Genomic DNA, 20,285 nt, shown 5'->3' on the forward strand with positions numbered 1-20,285 from the left:
TGTCAAGCCTTATCAGGTTTATGTTAGTTATAATAACCATCTGAAACATGGAAGATCTATTTAAGATTATTTTGTTGAATGTTCAAGGTTTAAATCTGCCTCATAACAGATATTCGCTATTCAATTATATAAATAATCATCATATAGACATATGTTGCGTCCAAGAAACACATTTGAAAAATGCAGATATCTACAGACTGAACAATAAAAGATATATGGTGCTTGAACATTCATCGTTACCTAGCAGGAAAAAGCGAGGTGTAGCTATCCTAATCTCAAATAAAATTAAAGTTGAGTTGATCTATAAGCAGAAGGATTCTCACGCTAGATATGTTTTCATAGTGTGTAAATTAGACGAGAGATTATTTTCTATTTTGAATATATATGCACCTAATTATAAACAGAACCATTTCTTAAATGGCACACTACAAAAAATTCAGAAATATACCCAGGGAATCTTTTTGTGTATGGGGGACTTTAATTGTGCTCCTGATGCAGTATTGGACACTCCCAGTCCCCGAGGTAGAACTCCTAACAGAAATCAAGTTAATTTATCTAATGCTTTCAGTATTACTCTTGGTAAATATAAACTCTATGACATTTGGAGGACGTTGAGACCGGCAGACAAAGATTATACCTTTTTTTCGGGTCGACATAAGACTTTTTCACGTATAGATCTTATATTAACTACAGCGAACGTGATTTCAGATTGTAAGCGCATTAGTATAGGAAATGCAGCCTGGACAGATCATGATCCAGTTTGTCTGGAAATAGAAAAGAAATTTCATTTGACTTTACGCCCTTGGATAAATGAATCATCATTAGGCTGTAAGGATTCTCTTGATTACATTTCCCAGACGACCACTCAGTTTTTTCTTGAGAATTTGACGCATAATATGAGTCTGGGTAATATCTGGTGCGCTTATAAATGTGTCTTGAGAGGATATTTAATTAAAAAAGATGCATATAATAGGAAAAAAGGAAAAGAAAAATTGTCTGATCTATATATTTCATTGAGTAATTTAAAAAGGAAGTGCGGTCAATCTCATGGAGAACAAGACATTATGAATATGATTAAAATCAAAAAAGAAATTGAGGACCGTTTAATAAGTAAAGCAAATTATAATTTGATTAAGTTAAAGCAAAAATTCTACTACGCTGGGAACCGGGCAGAGAAACAGCTTACCAACCAATTAAAAAATAGAAATTTAAAAAATCGAATTCTTAAACTTATAGATGGGGATAAATATATTTCTAGTCCTGATAATATTGGGACATCTTTTGGTAAGTTTTATACATCCCTGTATAATATTGTAGGTCAATCCCAAGATGATGTACAGATGAGACAATATCTGCAGGACTCCAGATTGCCGAAGTTGGACGCTCCCTTTTTGGAGAGTGAAGTAAATGTAGCGATAAAAAAACTAAAAGTACGTAAAGCTCCTGGTCCCGACGGATATACAGCACTGTTTTATAAAAAACTGTCCAAATTGATAGTTCCGCACCTAACAAGTATGTTCAACGAAATCAGCGCAAATAAGTCCTTTCCTAATGGCATGTTGGAGGCTATTATTCTTCCTATACCTAAAGCTGGGAAAGAGTGCTTGAAAGTGTCCGATTATAGGCCAATCTCTTTGATTAATTTGGATACTAAAATATACTCTTCAATACTAGCTGCCCGTTTAAAACCATTGTGCCCACAGTTAATTTGTAGAGATCAGTCTGGCTTTATAAAAGGAAGACAATCTAGTGATAATGTCCGTAAGATTATTGACATAGTAGAATATGTAACCACTCATGAAATTCCATCAATCCTCTTGGCTTTGGACGCGGAAAAGGCCTTTGACCGGGTTAACTGGACCTTCTTAGAACAGACATTGAGGTCTTATGGCTTTGGTGAAGGCTTTATTCGAGCTGTTATGGCGTTGTATACAACACCAACCGCAATGGTAGTTGGTCAAGGCTTTAAATCGGAACGTTTTAGATTAAATAACGGGACTCGACAAGGTTGCCCATTGGCACCTTTGCTATATATTCTCACATTAGAACCATTAGCTTCGAGAATTAGACTCAATAAAAGCATTAAAGGAATAAGAATTGGTGATTTGGAAAATAAACTTTGTCTATACGCGGATGACATATTACTATCTCTGTATGATCCGTTAAATTCAGTTGATCATTTGATGGCCGAAATTGATTTATTTAGCAGCTTCTCGAATTATAAATTGAATATCACAAAAACACAAGCTGTAATGATGAATATCTCGGCTTCATCAAAAACTAGCATTGAGGAATCCTTCGAATTCTCTTGGGCGACCGATAAAATCGACTACCTGGGGGTTGTAATCCCAATCAAGATTTCGGAAATTATAGAAGTTAACTTTAGTAAATTACGAGATGAATTGATTAAGCAAATTAAAGAGTGGAAAGGCCTTTTTATTTCTTGGCTTGGTAGAATGAATGTCATTAGATCCTATATAGTCCCCAAATGGTTATATCTTCTTCAAATGATTCCGGTCAGGCTCCCGTTGTTAGATTGGTTTGTGATTGAGCAAGAGTTGACAGGCTTCTCAAATCTGGAATGCATACTTTGGCTACATCATTTTAAGCTTAAATCAATTAGAAATAACCTACCAATTACTCTCCATAGTTCTATGGAGTTTTGGGAGTATATTAAGCCTTGATTAGGCCTCCGTAATAAAATAGTTTCAACAGCTCCGCTTGAAACTCTCCAGTATAATATCTCCCAATTAAATTTGAGAAACTGGACCAACTATAGGAATAAAAGGATTATAGATATTTTGATACAGGATAAAACAAAAACGTTCTCTCAGCTCTCAGAGGAATTTGAATTCGGCAATCTGGAGTCCTTCAATGTCTTTAGGATAACTTTCTATGTTAGATCTCATTTGTATGTGCAGTCCTCATCTATTTTGAGTCAAAAGATCTTCGATATGTTTTCTACAGAAATTATTCTAAAAAGCCTAAAAAAGTGGTATATACTGCTTGAAGAAATAGAAACTCCCCTTGTTCATATTGCATTAAAATCGTGGCAATCAGACTTAAAGTGTCTGATAGATTTAAATATATGGATTGGTAGTTTATTTGAAATTAATAAAATTTCGCATTGCCTCAACATGATTGAACTGCATTACAAGATAATGTGGAGATGGTATATAACCCCGGTGAAACAGTGTAAATTTAATTATAATGCGTCCCCTCTCTGTTGGAGATGCCGTTCTTCTTTAGGATCATTCTCCCATATCTGGTGGGAATGCCCACAGATCCAAAGTATTTGGCAAGATATATTTAAGCTCATTTCTGATACTTTAAATCAAAACATAGCACCTACTATGCGAAGAGCCCTACTACATTTTGATTTAAACGGATTTCGATTTAACCAAAGGGCTTTTATAGTACAATGCTTGCTAGCCATGAAGATAACTTTAGCTAGACAATGGCTACAATCATTATCTAATTCTTTGTATCATGTGGTGAATCAAATCAGCCATCAATGTTTGATGGAACGTGGCTTTTTTCTATCTCACCAGTGTTTACAGAAATTCCATAACATCTGGAGACCGTGGCTGACTCGGCACCCTGACATTCTCCCAAATTTATAACATAACGTATAAACATACTGATTATATCAACTTGGCTTGACAGTTTGAATGTATTGTATGGATGGTTTGTTGGTGATTCTTTTTTTCTTGTGGTTTTTTTTGGTTTTTTGGGGTTTTTTTTTGTTTTTCTTCTTTTTCTCGTTGTGGGGTATAGACTGGGAAGTTTTGTTGTAATCCCGGTCTAATTGTGTTGTATATGTTTTATATTGCAATTTTAGACGCATCAATAACGTATATATACAAAGTAGAAAAACTTGTTCCATTCTCTGTAAGTGGAATGATGAATATCTGCACATATATGCTGCTATATTTATAAGTGGAATGATGAATATATGTATACATATGCTGCTATATTTATTATCGGCACTTTCTGCTTATATATATGTTTTTCTTTATATTGTATGTGATGTGGTCTAATAAAAAAAAAAAAAAAAAAAAGTTTTTGAAAGAGTAAATTGCAGACAACTTTGATTGAATCAAATCTCGCAACAACGCACTATCCGTAGAGGTACCGTGTAGGCCAAGATGGGGTTACATTCGGTGATCATATGGCACATTGAAAAAAAACACTTGAAATCTTAGTTTTGACATGTCTGCCTTTCATACCAAGAGGGACTAAAAATCTTGGGTGACACGTAACATGGAAAGAAACTGTTGAAATCTTAGTTTCTACTTGCCTGACATTCATTGATATGGAAGAACTCTAAAGAACAACAAAACCAAACCTCCATCAACTCCGACCACGAAGGGACTCGAACCCTCAATCTTCTGATCCGAAGTCAGATGCCTTATCCATTAGGCCACGCGGTCTGCATGTAAAGTTTGCGAAAAAATGTGTGGATACGTTTCTCATAGAGAAACATAACTATATTTCCTTTACTTCACATGCCACAATATGCTTTTTATGACCACTGTCCTTCCTCTGACTGATGTTAATTAAGAACACGCAGACAAACATAGGACACAGAAACGACTAATGCATTTGAAACATCTATGTACGAAGGATTATGCGTGAGTCAGATAGGTGGTTTCATGACGTTTTCTGTCTACATATTGAGGCTCTTTGGCGCAGTGGATAGCGTATTGTACTTCTAGCACTTGACAAGGCATTCAAAGGTTGTGGGTTCGAGTCCCACCAGTGTTGTTATTTTTCCAGTGGATGACTGCATTTGATGTTCTTGTTTAGTTGTAAGTTGCAATATCCACAAATTGTCTCTGAAAAATTTCTGTAATACTATTGACAGATCTTAATCTGACAGATTTTAATTGAAGCATTAAATTGTATTTCCAAATATCCACAATTTGTCTGTGAGAAATTATGGTAATCTGAAACAATAGAACTATCTAACACAAGTGTGGAAAGCAGTTTAGCGCTCCGTTTGTAAGATTAAAGTTTTGATGTGAAAATAATGCCAATATTCAAAGGTTGTGTGTTCGAGTCCCACTAGAGTGGTGTTTTTTTTCCAGTGGTTGACTGCATTTGATGTGCTTGTTTAGTTTTAGGTTGCAATATCCACAAATTGTCTCTGAAAAATGTCTGTAATACAATTGACAGATTTTACTCTAGTGTGAAATGTGTTTCAGTAGTGGGCCCTGTGGCACATTATACAAAGGATGATCACATAGATTTCTTTGGGCAAAAAGATTAGGAAATGTACAACAGAAAATCAAGGGTGCCCTGTGACTCTTATGGAGCCACTTGGAGCCAAAGTCTTCATAACAATAGTTGGAGAAAGAATTAAAGTTTGCTTTTAAGTGTTTGAAACAGTACATCGCAATCAACTTTGATTTCATTAAAGGTGGTGGCAACGCACAATACGTAGAAGAACCCTGCATGCCCAGGGGGCGATAAGTTTGGTGGACATATGGCACATCAAAAAACACATGTGAAATCTTAGCCTTCACATGCAGGATCTCAAGTCTGCTTACCCTGTGACTCTAATGAAGCCACTTTAAACCAATGCAGTGGCAAAAGGTCCCCTAAGAGCTGGTCCCTTGCCTTGAAACCATGTAAAAAAAATATCTTCTTTCGTAGCAGCAGTAGCTTGTCGGGATGGCCGAGTGGTCTAAGGCGCCAGATTCAAGTAATGCTATATTCTCTTTGTGAGGGTCTTCTCGTCTCCATGTGGAGGCGTGGGTTCAAATCCCACTTCTGACAGTCATCTCTTTTTGTGCTTTGAGCTTCGTTTAATTCAACAATTTTTTGAGAAAGAATCCAAGATTGAATTTATCCGTTGAAAGAGTACATTGCAAAAGACATTGATTTCATAACATAAGACAGCAATGTACAATCTCTAGACTCAAAACACAGTAACCTGGGGATCTAAACCATCAGCAAACCCAAGACAACTCAAATCCGCAATCTTCCAATCCAAAGTCAGACACCGTACCCATTAAGCCACGAGGTCTGGACAGAAAGCGATAGTCTTATTCCGCACTTTGGAGACAAGACATACCGAAAGAGTTGAAAATAACGACCCAGGTCGGATACTTTCCAATAGCTGTCACATAGATTTCTTGGGGGAAAGAGATTAGGAAGTGTACAACAGAAAATCAAGGGTGCCTGTGACTCTTATGGAGCCGCTTTGAGCCAAAGTCTTCATAACAATAGTTGGAAAAAGAATTCATGTTTGCTGAAAGTTTTTGAAAGAGTAAATTGCAGACAACTTTGATTGAATCAAATCTCGCAACAACGCACTATCCGTAGAGGTACCGTGTAGGCCAAGATGGGGTTACATTCGGTGATCATATGGCACATTGAAAAAAAACACTTGAAATCTTAGTTTTGACATGTCTGCCTTTCATACCAAGAGGGACTAAAGATCTTGGGTGACACATAACATGGAAAGAAACTATTGAAATCTTAGTTTCCACTTCCCTGACATTCATTGATATCGAAGAACTTTTAAGAACAACAGAACCAAACCTCCAGCAACTCCAACCATGAAGGGACTCGAGCCCTCAATCTTCTGATCCGAAGTCAGATGCCTTATCCATTAGGCCACGCAGTCTGCATGTAAAGTTTGTGAAAAAAATGTGTGGATACGTTTCTCATAGAGAAACATAACTATATTTCCTTTACTTCACATGGCACAATATGCTTTTTATGACCACTGTCCTTCCTCTGACTGATGTTAATTAAGAACACGCAGACAAACATAGGACACAGAAACGACTAATGCATTTGAAACATCTATGTACGAAGGATTATGCGTGAGTCAGATAGGTGGATTCATGACGTTTTCTGTCTACATATCTAGGCTCTGTGGCGCAATGGATAGCGCATTGGACTTCTAGCACTTGAGCAAGGCATTCAAAGGTTGTGGGCTCGAGTCCCACCTGAGTCGTTATTTTTCCAGTGGTTGACTGCATTTGATGTTCTTGTTTAGTTGTAAGTTGCAATATCCACAAATTGTCTCTGAAAAATTTCTGTAATACTATTGACAGATCTTAATCTGACAGATTTTAATTGAAGCATTAAATTGTATTTCCAAATATCCACAATTTGTTTGTGAGAAATTATGGTAATCTGAAACAATAGAACTATCTAACACAAGTGTGGAAAGCAGTTTAGCGCTCCGTTTGTAAGATTAAAGTTTTGATGCGAAAATAATGCCAATATTCAAAGGTTGTGGGTTCGAGTCCCACTAGAGTGGTGTTTTTTTTCCAGTGGTTGACTGCATTTGATGTGCTTGTTTAGTTTTAGGTTGCAATATCCACAAATTGTCTCTGAAAAATGTCTGTAATACAATTTACAGATTTTACTCTAGTGTGAAATGTGTTTCAGTAGTGGGCCCTGTGGCACATTATACAAAGGATGATCACATAGATTTCTTTGGGCAAAAAGATTAGGAAATGTACAACAGAAAATCAAGGGTGCCCTGTGACTCTTATGGAGCCACTTGGAGCCAAAGTCTTCATAACAATAGTTGGAGATAGAATTAAAGTTTGCCTTTAAGTGTTTGAAACAGTACATCGCAATCAACTTTGATTTCATTAAAGGTGTTGGCAACGCACAATACGTAGAAGAACCCTGCATGCCCAGAGGGCGATAAGTTTGGTGGTCATATGGCACATCAAAAAACACATGTGAAATCTTAGCCTTCACATGCAGGATCTCAAGTCTGCTTACCCTGTGACTCTAATGAAGCCACTTTAAACCAATGCAGTGGCAAAAGGTCCCCTAAGAGCTAGTCCCTTGCCTTGAAACCATGTAAAAAAAATATCTTCTTTCGTAGCAGCAGTAGCTTGTCAGGATGGCCGAGTGGTCTAAGGCGCCAGACTCAAGAATGCTATCTTCTCTCTGTGAGGGTCTTCTGGTCTCCATGTGGAGGTGTGGCTTCAAATCCCACTTCTGACAGTCATCTCTTTTTGTGCTTTGAGCTTCGTTTAATTCAACAATTTTTTGAGAAAAAATCCAAGATTGAATTTAAGCGTTGAAAGAGTACATTGCAGAAGACATTGATTTCATGACATAAGACAGCAATGTACAATCTCTAGACTCAAAAGAACAGTAACCTGGGGATCTAAACCACCAGCAACCTCAAGACAACTCAACTCCGCAATCTTCCAATCCAAAGTCAGACACCTTACCAATTAAGCAACGAGGTCTGGACGGAACGCGAGAGTCTTATTCCGCACTTTGGAGACAAGACATACCGAAAGAGGTGAAAATAACGACCCAGGTGTAGATACTTTCCAATAGCTGTCTTGGGGGAAAGAGATTAGGAAGTGTACAACAGAAAATCAAGGGTGCCTGTGACTCTTATGGAGCCGCTTTGAGCCAAAGTCTTCATAACAATAGTTGGAAAAAGAAGATAAAAAAAAACTGGACGGTGGTGTGATGACGTGAGACCCTCACGGGGTGGATCGTTGGAGCGTGCGGGATGAACTTCAGGTGATGGCGTCCTGCGATCTGCCTCCCCGGTATGCCTGACGATCTTGCTGCGAACTCTCAGCGTGTGGCTAGCGTACGGTTTCTTCCCCCGGCTTCCTTGGAAGTTCTTCAGTTGCAGCAACCCCGGGAGAACATCCTGAGGTGTGGCAGCTACCGATTGATGCTCCATATTGAAGGACTCGGCTATGTTGCCGTTATGCTGGAAGCTGGAATGAGACCGAGAGAAATCTAATATTTGGCGGGGAAACGCGCTACAGATTTTTGATCCTGAGGAGCTGTGGCAGGTGTCCGAGTGGGATCTTCAGAGTTCCTGGAAATCGTCAAAAGTACTTTCTATTTATTTATTTATTTATTTATTTATTTTTGGATCAAGATTGGAATTATTTTTTGGAACCTGTCTATATTACAATCATGATGGTGGAGGAGATTCTAATTTGGTAACAGATCTAGGGATATTTCCATTGAAAAAAGAAAAGGAAAAGGGAAAAAATTTATGATTATACTAATATATTGAAAGTACTATAATCATGTTGGAAACAGACTTTATAACTTAATCATGTTGGAAAACAGACTTTATAATTTAATCAAGCTACACAGGAGTAAGAAAATTGATCCCTTTATATGAATTCAACTTTACCAATCATCCTATCAATCATGCTATCAATTATGTTATCAACCCATTATCTATACACATGAATTCAGATTTGGATGGAATTAACTGATCCAGTTTATCTCCACTACGTGATACGGCTTGCGTCTTCTAATCATGTTGAAATCTAATTTAAATTATTAATTATTATAATTATGCTGGAATAGGACACCTTAATCTAATCAAGCTTGGAAGGAGGTGAAATTTGATTTGTCTCTGTGATTCTAATCAACTAGTGGATCATGGTCTATATATAAATTATTGATTTTGGGATCATATATTTTGATTCATATTTTGACACATACTTCACTAATGAATTTTGACACATACTTCACTAATGAATTTATAAAATTTTGATTATCACTCAATACTTGAACTGTGGTTATAAGAAGAAAAAAAAAGAAAGAAAAAAAAAAAAAAAAAGGAAAAGGACAGGAAAAAAAAGTAAAAAAGAAAAAGAAAAAAAATATAGTCATAATCTTTTTATTTGTTTATTTCGATATTTACAATAATAAAGAGGACACGATGGCGTCAAAAAGAGAGGATCCAAAATCAAAAAAAAGAGAGAAAAGAGATCTAGACCAAAAAAAAGAAAAAAAGATTTCTATGCTATTTTCACCCCAGGTTCATAGGAAAATGGAGGAATCTGTGTGCTTATCTGATTCCACTATTGATGAAATTGGAAGACACTCTTTAAGTCCTGCAGCACAATCTACTCAAATGATTACCAAAGAATATTTGCAATTATGTATGGAATCTCAGCTGAACTCATTTAAAGATGAACTCATGAAAGTGAACATGGAGTGGAAAAGTGAATTTAAAAAAACGCAAGAATGTTTCAATCTAATTATGCAAAAGAATGAGTTTCTTGAATTAGAGTTAAAATCAATTAAAGATGACCTTAACCATAAAGAGAACATCATAAGAAACCTGGAACAAAAATTAAATGACGCCGAGGATCGCACACGCAGGAAGAACTTAAGGATACATGGCATTTCGGAGGATATTAAGCAGGACTCTATCAGAACGTATTTGAAAGAATTGTTTTTAGATATGGGCATCCGTGATGTTGATAGAGACGATATGATTGAACGTGTACACAGAACGTTAAAACCAAAGAATCTTGCTGAAGGAAAACCCAGAGATATAATTATTCGCTTCTCAACTTTCTTTATACGATACAAAATATTATTGGCAACAAGTAAATATGTTCCGAAAGTAGATAAATTTCAAAACTTAATGTTCTTTCAAGATCTCTCTCTATTTACTAGACAAAAGAGATTTGAATTTAAAGAAGTGACCAAGATTTTGAGAGAGCAAAATATTAGATACTCGTGGGGATTCCCAGTAAAATTGTTTATTATGTCCGCTCAGAACCAAACCTCTAGCAACTCCAACCATGAAGGGACTCAAACCCTCAATCTTCTGATCTGAAGTCAGATGCCTTATCCATTAGGCCACGCAGTCTGCATGTAAAGTTTGAGAAAAAAATGTGTGGATACGTTTCTCATAGAGAAACATAACTATATTTCCTTTACTTCACATGCCACAATATGCTTTTTATGACCACTGTCCTTCCTCTGACTGATGTTAATTAAGAACACGCAGACAAACATAGGACACAGAAACGACTAATGCATTTGAAACATCTATGTACGAAGGATTATGCGTGAGTCAGATAGGTGGATTCATGACGTTTTCTGACTACATATCTAGGCTCTGTGGCCCAATGGATAGCGCATTGGACTTCTAGCACTTGAGCAAGGCATTCAAAGGTTGTGGGTTCGAGTCCCACCTGAGTCATTGTTTTTCCAGTGGTTGACTGCATTTGATGTTCTTGTTTAGTTGTAAGTTGCAATATCCACAAATTGTCTCTGAAAAATTTCTGTAATACTATTGACAGATCTTAATCTGACAGATTTTAATTGAAGCATTAAATTGTATTTCCAAATATCCACAATTTGTTTGTGAGAAATTATGGTAATCTGAAACAATAGAACTATCTAACACAAGTGTGGAAAGCAGTTTAGCGCTCCGTTTGTAAGATTAAAGTTTTGATGCGAAAATAATGCCAATATTCAAAGGTTGTGGGTTCGAGTCCCACTAGAGTGGTGTTTTTTTTCCAGTGGTTGACTGCATTTGATGTGCTTGTTTAGTTTTAGGTTGCAATATCCACAAATTGTCTCTGAAAAATGTCTGTAATACAATTTACAGATTTTACTCTAGTGTGAAATGTGTTTCAGTAGTGGGCCCTGTGGCACATTATACAAAGGATGATCACATAGATTTCTTTGGGCAAAAAGATTAGGAAATGTACAACAGAAAATCAAGGGTGCCCTGTGACTCTTATGGAGCCACTTGGAGCCAAAGTCTTCATAACAATAGTTGGAGATAGAATTAAAGTTTGCCTTTAAGTGTTTGAAACAGTACATCGCAATCAACTTTGATTTCATTAAAGGTGTTGGCAACGCACAATACGTAGAAGAACCCTGCATGCCCAGAGGGCGATAAGTTTGGTGGTCATATGGCACATCAAAAAACACATGTGAAATCTTAGCCTTCACATGCAGGATCTCAAGTCTGCTTACCCTGTGACTCTAATGAAGCCACTTTAAACCAATGCAGTGGCAAAAGGTCCCCTAAGAGCTAGTCCCTTGCCTTGAAACCATGTAAAAAAAATATCTTCTTTCGTAGCAGCAGTAGCTTGTCAGGATGGCCGAGTGGTCTAAGGCGCCAGACTCAAGAATGCTATCTTCTCTCTGTGAGGGTCTTCTGGTCTCCATGTGGAGGTGTGGCTTCAAATCCCACTTCTGACAGTCATCTCTTTTTGTGCTTTGAGCTTCGTTTAATTCAACAATTTTTTGAGAAAAAATCCAAGATTGAATTTAAGCGTTGAAAGAGTACATTGCAGAAGACATTGATTTCATGACATAAGACAGCAATGTACAATCTCTAGACTCAAAAGAACAGTAACCTGGGGATCTAAACCACCAGCAACCTCAAGACAACTCAACTCCGCAATCTTCCAATCCAAAGTCAGACACCTTACCAATTAAGCAACGAGGTCTGGACGGAACGCGAGAGTCTTATTCCGCACTTTGGAGACAAGACATACCGAAAGAGTTGAAAATAACGACCCAGGTGTAGATACTTTCCAATAGCTGTCACATAGATTTCTTGGGGGAAAGAGATTAGGAAGTGTACAACAGAAAATCAAGGGTGCCTGTGACTCTTATGGAGCCGCTTTGAGCCAAAGTCTTCATAACAATAGTTGGAAAAAGAATTCATGTTTGCTGAAAGTTTTTGAAAGAGTAAATTGCAGACAACTTTGATTGAATCAAATCTCGCAACAACGCACTATCCGTAGAGGTACCGTGTAGGCCAAGATGGGGTTACATTCGGTGATCATATGGCACATTGAAAAAAAACACTTGAAATCTTAGTTTTGACATGTCTGCCTTTCATACCAAGAGGGACTAAAGATCTTGGGTGACACGTAACATGGAAAGAAACTATTGAAATCTTAGTTTCCACTTCCCTGACATTCATTGATATCGAAGAACTTTTAAGAACAACAGAACCAAACCTCCAGCAACTCCAACCATGAAGGGACTCGAACCCTCAATCTTCTGATCCGAAGTCAGATGCCTTATCCATTAGGCCACGCAGTCTGCATGTAAAGTTTGAGAAAAAAATGTGTGGATACGTTTCTCATAGAGAAACATAACTATATTTCCTTTACTTCACATGCCACAATATGCTTTTTATGACCACTGTCCTTCCTCTGACTGATGTTAATTAAGAACACGCAGACAAACATAGGACACAGAAACGACTAATGCATTTGAAACATCTATGTACGAAGGATTATGCGTGAGTCAGATAGTTGGATTCATGACGTTTTCTGACTACATGTCTAGGCTCTGTGGCGCAATGGATAGCGCATTGGACTTCTAGCACTTGAGCATGGCATTCAAAGGTTGTGGGTTCGAGTCCCACCTGAGTCGTTGTTTTTCCAGTGGTTGACTGCATTTGATGTTCTTGTTTAGTTGTAAGTTGCAATATCCACAAATTGTCTCTGAAAAATTTCTGTAATACTATTGACAGATCTTAATCTGACAGATTTTAATTGAAGCATTAAATTGTATTTCCAAATATCCACAATTTGTCTGTGAGAAATTATGGTAATCTGAAACAATAGAACTATCTAACACAAGTATGGAAAGCAGTTTAGCGCTCCGTTTGTAAGATTAAAGTTTTGATGCGAAAATAATGCCAATATTCAAAAGTTGTGGGTTCGAGTCCCACTAGAGTGGTGTTTTTTTTCCATTGTTTGACTGCATTTGATGTGCTTGTTTAGTTTTAGGTTGCAATATCCACAAATTGTCTCTGAAAAATGTCTGTAATACAATTTACAGATTTTACTCTAGTGTGATATGTGTTTCAGTAGTGGGCCCTGTGGCACATTATACAAAGGATGATCACATAGATTTCTTTGGGCAAAAAGATAAGGAAATGTACAACAGAAAATCAAAGGTGCCCTGTGACTCTTATGGAGCCACTTGGAGCCAAAGTCTTCATAACAATAGTTGGAGAAAGAATTAAAGTTTGCTTTTAAGTGTTTGAAACAGTACATCGCAATCAACTTTGATTTCATTAAAGGTGTTGGCAACGCACAATACGTAGAAGAACCCTGCATGCCCAGGGGGCGATATGTTTGGTGGACATATGGCACATCAAAAAACACATGTGAAATCTTAGCCTTCACATCCAGGATCTCAAGTCTGCTTACCCTGTGACTCTAATGAAGCCACTTTAAACCAATGCAGTGGCAAAAGGTCCCCTAAGAGCTAGTCCCTTGCCTTGAAACCATGCAAAAAAAATATCTTCTTTCGTAGCAGCAGTAGCTTGTCAGGATGGCCGAGTGGTCAAAGGTGCCAAAAACAAGAATGCTATATTCTCTCTGTGAGGGTCTTCTGGTCCCAATGTGGAGGTGTGGGTTCAAATCCCACTTCTGACAGTCATCTTTTTTTGTGCATTGAGCTTCGTTTAATTCAACAATTTTTTGAGAAAAAATCCAAGATTGAATTTAAGCGTTGAAAGAGTACATTGCAGAAGACATTGATTTCATAACATAAGACAGCAATGTACAATCTCTAGACTCAAAAGAACAGTAACCTGGGGATCTAAACCACCAGCAACCTCAAGACAACTCAAATTTGCAATCTTCCAATCCGAAGTCAGACACCTTACCCATTAAGCCACGAGGTCTGGACGGAACGCGAGAGTCTTATTCCGCACTTTGGAGACAAGACATACCGAAAGAGGTGAAAATAACGACCCAGGTGTAGATACTTTCCAATAGCTGTCTTGGGGGAAAGAGATTAGGAAGTGTACAACAGAAAATCAAGGGTGCCTGTGACTCTTATGGAGCCGCTTTGAGCCAAAGTCTTCATAACAATAGTTGGAAAAAGAAGATAAAAAAAAACTGGACGGTGGTGTGATGACGTGAGACCCTCACGGGGTGGATCGTTGGAGCGTGCGGGATGAACTTCAGGTGATGGCGTCCTGCGATCTGCCTCCCCGGTATGCCTGACGATCTTGCTGCGAACTCTCAGCGTGTGGCTAGCGTACGGTTTCTTCCCCCGGCTTCCTTGGAAGTTCTTCAGTTGCAGCAACCCCGGGAGAACATCCTGAGGTGTGGCAGCTACCGATTGATGCTCCATATTGAAGGACTCGGCTATGTTGCCGTTATGCTGGAAGCTGGAATGAGACCGAGAGAAATCTAATATTTGGCGGGGAAACGCGCTACAGATTTTTGATCCTGAGGAGCTGTGGCAGGTGTCCGAGTGGGATCTTCAGAGTTCCTGGAAATCGTCAAAAGTACTTTCTATTTATTTATTTATTTATTTATTTATTTATTTATTTTTGGATCAAGATTGGAATTATTTTTTGGAACCTGTCTATATTACAATCATGATGGTGGAGGAGATTCTAATTTGGTAACAGATCTAGGGATATTTCCATTGAAAAAAGAAAAGGAAAAGGGAAAAAATGTATGATTATACTAATATATTGAAAGTACTATAATCATGTTGGAAACAGACTTTATAACTTAATCATGTTGGAAAACAGACTTTATAATTTAATCAAGCTACACAGGAGTAAGAAAATTGATCCCTTTATATGAATTCAACTTTACCAATCATCCTATCAATCATGCTATCAATTATGTTATCAACCCATTATCTATACACATGAATTCAGATTTGGATGGAATTAACTGATCCAGTTTATCTCCACTACGTGATACGGCTTGCGTCTTCTAATCATGTTGAAATCTAATTTAAATTATTAATTATTATAATTATGCTGGAATAGGACACCTTAATCTAATCAAGCTTGGAAGGAGGTGAAATTTGATTTGTCTCTGTGATTCTAATCAACTAGTGGATCATGGTCTATATATAAATTATTGATTTTGGGATCATATATTTTGATTCATATTTTGACACATACTTCACTAATGAATTTTGACACATACTTCACTAATGAATTTATAAAATTTTGATTATCACTCAATACTTGAACTGTGGTTATAAGAAGAAAAAAAAAGAAAGAAAAAAAAAAAAAAAAAGGAAAAGGACAGGAAAAAAAAGTAAAAAAGAAAAAGAAAAAAAATATAGTCATAATCTTTTTATTTGTTTATTTCGATATTTACAATAATAAAGAGGACACGATGGCGTCAAAAAGAGAGGATCCAAAATCAAAAAAAAGAGAGAAAAGAGATCTAGACCAAAAAAAAGAAAAAAAGATTTCTATGCTATTTTCACCCCAGGTTCATAGGAAAATGGAGGAATCTGTGTGCTTATCTGATTCCACTATTGATGAAATTGGAAGACACTCTTTAAGTCCTGCAGCACAATCTACTCAAATGATTACCAAAGAATATTTGCAATTATGTATGGAATCTCAGCTGAACTCATTTAAAGATGAACTCATGAAAGTGAACATGGAGTGGAAAAGTGAATTTAAAAAAACGCAAGAATGTTTCAATCTAATTATGCAAAAGAATGAGTTTCTTGAATTAGAGTTAAAATCAATTAAAGATGACCTTAACCATAAAGAGAACATCATAAGAAACCTGGAACAAAAATTAAATGACGCCGAGGATCGCACACGCAGGAAGAACTTAAGGATACATGGCATTTCGGAGGATATTAAGCAGGACTCTATCAGAACGTATTTGAAAGAATTGTTTTTAGATATGGGCATCCGTGATGTTGATAGAGACGATATGATTGAACGTGTACACAGAACGTTAAAACCAAAGAATCTTGCTGAAGGAAAACCCAGAGATATAATTATTCGCTTCTCAACTTTCTTTATACGATACAAAATATTATTGGCAACAAGTAAATATGTTCCGAAAGTAGATAAATTTCAAAACTTAATGTTCTTTCAAGATCTCTCTCTATTTACTAGACAAAAGAGATTTGAATTTAAAGAAGTGACCAAGATTTTGAGAGAGCAAAATATTAGATACTCGTGGGGAGTAAAATTGTTTATTATGTCCGCTCAGAACCAAACCTCTAGAAACTCCAACCATGAAGGGACTCGAACCCTCAATCTTCTGATCTGAAGTCAGATGCCTTATCCATTAGGCCACGCAGTCTGCATGTAAAGTTTGAGAAAAAAATGTGTGGATACGTTTCTCATAGAGAAACATAACTATATTTCCTTTACTTCACATGCCACAATATGCTTTTTATGACCACTGTCCTTCCTCTGACTGATGTTAATTAAGAACACGCAGACAAACATAGGACACAGAAACGACTAATGCATTTGAAACATCTATGTACGAAGGATTATGCGTGAGTCAGATAGGTGGATTCATGACGTTTTCTGACTACATATCTAGGCTCTGTGGCGCAATGGATAGCGCATTGGACTTCTAGCACTTGAGCATGGCATTCAAAGGTTGTGGGTTCGAGTCCCACCTGAGTCGTTGTTTTTCCAGTGGTTGACTGCATTTGATGTTCTTGTTTAGTTGTAAGTTGCAATATCCACAAATTGTCTCTGAAAAATTTCTGTAATACTATTGACAGATCTTAATCTGACAGATTTTAATTGAAGCATTAAATTGTATTTCCAAATATCCACAATTTGTCTGTGAGAAATTATGGTAATCTGAAACAATAGAACTATCTAACACAAGTATGGAAAGCAGTTTAGCGCTCCGTTTGTAAGATTAAAGTTTTGATGCGAAAATAATGCCAATATTCAAAGGTTGTGGGTTCGAGTCCCACTAGAGTGGTGTTTTTTTTCCAGTGTTTGACTGCATTTGATGTGCTTGTTTAGTTTTAGGTTGCAATATCCACAAATTGTCTCTGAAAAATGTCTGTAATACAATTTACAGATTTTACTCTAGTGTGATATGTGTTTCAGTAGTGGGCCCTGTGGCACATTATACAAAGGATGATCACATAGATTTCTTTGGGCAAAAAGATAAGGAAATGTACAACAGAAAATCAAAGGTGCCCTGTGACTCTTATGGAGCCACTTGGAGCCAAAGTCTTCATAACAATAGTTGGAGAAAGAATTAAAGTTTGCTTTTAAGTGTTTGAAACAGTACATCGCAATCAACTTTGATTTCATTAAAGGTGTTGGCAACGCACAATACGTAGAAGAACCCTGCATGCCCAGGGGGCGATATGTTTGGTGGACATATGGCACATCAAAAAACACATGTGAAATCTTAGCCTTCACATCCAGGATCTCAAGTCTGCTTACCCTGTGACTCTAATGAAGCCACTTTAAACCAATGCAGTGGCAAAAGGTCCCCTAAGAGCTAGTCCCTTGCCTTGAAACCATGTAAAAAAAATATCTTCTTTCGTAGCAGCAGTAGCTTGTCAGGATGGCCGAGTGGTCAAAGGTGCCAAAAACAAGAATGCTATATTCTCTCTGTGAGGGTCTTCTGGTCTCAATGTGGAGGTGTGGGTTCAAATCCCACTTCTGACAGTCATCTTTTTTTGTGCATTGAGCTTCGTTTAATTCAACAATTTTTTGAGAAAAAATCCAAGATTGAATTTAAGCGTTGAAAGAGTACATTGCAGAAGACATTGATTTCATAACATAAGACAGCAATGTACAATCTCTAGACTCAAAAGAACAGTAACCTGGGGATCTAAACCACCAGCAACCTCAAGACAACTCAAATTTGCTATCTTCCAATCCAAAGTCAGACACCTTAACCATTAAGCCACGAGGTCTGGACGGAACGCGAGAGTCTTATTCCGCACTTTGGAGACAAGACATACCGAAAGAGGTGAAAATAACGACCCAGGTGTAGATACTTTCCAATAGCTGTCTTGGGGGAAAGAGATTAGGAAGTGTACAACAGAAAATCAAGGGTGCCTGTGACTCTTATGGAGCCGCTTTGAGCCAAAGTCTTCATAACAATAGTTGGAAAAAGAAGATAAAAAAAAACTGGACGGTGGTGTGATGACGTGAGACCCTCACGGGGTGGATCGTTGGAGCGTGCGGGATGAACTTCAGGTGATGGCGTCCTGCGATCTGCCTCCCCGGTATGCCTGACGATCTTGCTGCGAACTCTCAGCGTGTGGCTAGCGTACGGTTTCTTCCCCCGGCTTCCTTGGAAGTTCTTCAGTTGCAGCAACCCCGGGAGAACATCCTGAGGTGTGGCAGCTACCGATTGATGCTCCATATTGAAGGACTCGGCTATGTTGCCGTTATGCTGGAAGCTGGAATGAGACCGAGAGAAATCTAATATTTGGCGGGGAAACGCGCTACAGATTTTTGATCCTGAGGAGCTGTGGCAGGTGTCCGAGTGGGATCTTCAGAGTTCCTGGAAATCGTCAAAAGTACTTTCTATTTATTTATTTATTTATTTATTTATTTATTTATTTATTTTTGGATCAAGATTGGAATTATTTTTTGGAACCTGTCTATATTACAATCATGATGGTGGAGGAGATTCTAATTTGGTAACAGATCTAGGGATATTTCCATTGAAAAAAGAAAAGGAAAAGGGAAAAAATGTATGATTATACTAATATATTGAAAGTACTATAATCATGTTGGAAACAGACTTTATGACTTAATCATGTTGGAAAACAGACTTTATAATTTAATCAAGCTACACAGGAGTAAGAAAATTGATCCCTTTATATGAATTCAACTTTACCAATCATGCTATCAATCATGCTATCAATTATGTTATCAACCCATTATCTATACACATGAATTCAGATTTGGATGGAATTAACTGATCCAGTTTATCTCCACTACGTGATACGGCTTGCGTCTTCTAATCATGTTGAAATCTAATTTAAATTATTAATTATTATAATTATGCTGGAATAGGACACCTTAATCTAATCAAGCTTGGAAGGAGGTGAAATTTGATTTGTCTCTGTGATTCTAATCAACTAGTGGATCATGGTCTATATATAAATTATTGATTTTGGGATCATATATTTTGATTCATATTTTGACACATACTTCACTAATGAATTTTGACACATACTTAACTAATGAATTTATAAAATTTTGATTATCACTCAATACTTGAACTGTGGTTATAAGAAGAAAAAAAAAGAAAGAAAAAAAAAAAAAAAAAGGAAAAGGACAGGAAAAAAAAAGTAAAAAAGAAAAAGAAAAAAAATATAGTCATAATCTTTTTATTTGTTTATTTCGATATTTACAATAATAAAGAGGACACGATGGCGTCAAAAAGAGAGGATCCAAAATCAAAAAAAAGAGAGAAAAGAGATCTAGACCAAAAAAAAGAAAAAAAGATTTCTATGCTATTTTCACCCCAGGTTCATAGGAAAATGGAGGAATCTGTGTGCTTATCTGATTCCACTATTGATGAAATTGGAAGACACTCTTTAAGTCCTGCAGCACAATCTACTCAAATGATTACCAAAGAATATTTGCAATTATGTATGGAATCTCAGCTGAACTCATTTAAAGATGAACTCATGAAAGTGAACATGGAGTGGAAAAGTGAATTTAAAAAAACGCAAGAATGTTTCAATCTAATTATGCAAAAGAATGAGTTTCTTGAATTAGAGTTAAAATCAATTAA

At 37.0% G+C, this 20,285-nt stretch overlaps 8 non-coding genes across 8 annotated transcripts; 7 read left to right on the forward strand and 1 right to left on the reverse strand.

Annotated features, from left to right (window-relative positions):
• Positions 1-4,360: 4,360 nt before the first annotated feature.
• TRNAR-UCG (transfer RNA arginine (anticodon UCG)) lies at positions 4,361-4,433 on the reverse strand. The gene has a single exon. It is a non-coding gene; the product is annotated as a tRNA-Arg (tRNA).
• A 1,237-nt stretch (positions 4,434-5,670) lies between these two features.
• TRNAL-CAA (transfer RNA leucine (anticodon CAA)) lies at positions 5,671-5,781 on the forward strand. The gene is made up of 2 exons: positions 5,671-5,708; positions 5,747-5,781. It is a non-coding gene; the product is annotated as a tRNA-Leu (tRNA).
• A 1,101-nt stretch (positions 5,782-6,882) lies between these two features.
• On the forward strand, positions 6,883-6,970 carry TRNAR-UCU (transfer RNA arginine (anticodon UCU)). The gene is given in 2 exon segments: positions 6,883-6,919; positions 6,935-6,970. It is a non-coding gene; the product is annotated as a tRNA-Arg (tRNA).
• Positions 6,971-7,873: 903 nt separating this feature from the next.
• On the forward strand, positions 7,874-7,983 carry TRNAL-CAA (transfer RNA leucine (anticodon CAA)). The gene is made up of 2 exons: positions 7,874-7,911; positions 7,938-7,983. It is a non-coding gene; the product is annotated as a tRNA-Leu (tRNA).
• Positions 7,984-10,884: 2,901 nt separating this feature from the next.
• TRNAR-UCU (transfer RNA arginine (anticodon UCU)) lies at positions 10,885-10,972 on the forward strand. Its single transcript is given in 2 exon segments — positions 10,885-10,921; positions 10,937-10,972. It is a non-coding gene; the product is annotated as a tRNA-Arg (tRNA).
• A 903-nt stretch (positions 10,973-11,875) lies between these two features.
• TRNAL-CAA (transfer RNA leucine (anticodon CAA)) lies at positions 11,876-11,985 on the forward strand. The gene is made up of 2 exons: positions 11,876-11,913; positions 11,940-11,985. It is a non-coding gene; the product is annotated as a tRNA-Leu (tRNA).
• Positions 11,986-13,088: 1,103 nt separating this feature from the next.
• Positions 13,089-13,176, forward strand: TRNAR-UCU (transfer RNA arginine (anticodon UCU)). Its single transcript is given in 2 exon segments — positions 13,089-13,125; positions 13,141-13,176. It is a non-coding gene; the product is annotated as a tRNA-Arg (tRNA).
• Positions 13,177-17,092: 3,916 nt separating this feature from the next.
• On the forward strand, positions 17,093-17,180 carry TRNAR-UCU (transfer RNA arginine (anticodon UCU)). The gene is given in 2 exon segments: positions 17,093-17,129; positions 17,145-17,180. It is a non-coding gene; the product is annotated as a tRNA-Arg (tRNA).
• Positions 17,181-20,285: the final 3,105 nt, after the last annotated feature.

Source organism: Sceloporus occidentalis, unplaced genomic scaffold (assembly GCF_023333645.1).
Source record: "Sceloporus occidentalis isolate IW3139 unplaced genomic scaffold, rSceOcc1.0.p SCAF_67, whole genome shotgun sequence".
NCBI classification, from domain to species: domain Eukaryota; kingdom Metazoa; phylum Chordata; class Lepidosauria; order Squamata; family Phrynosomatidae; genus Sceloporus; species Sceloporus occidentalis.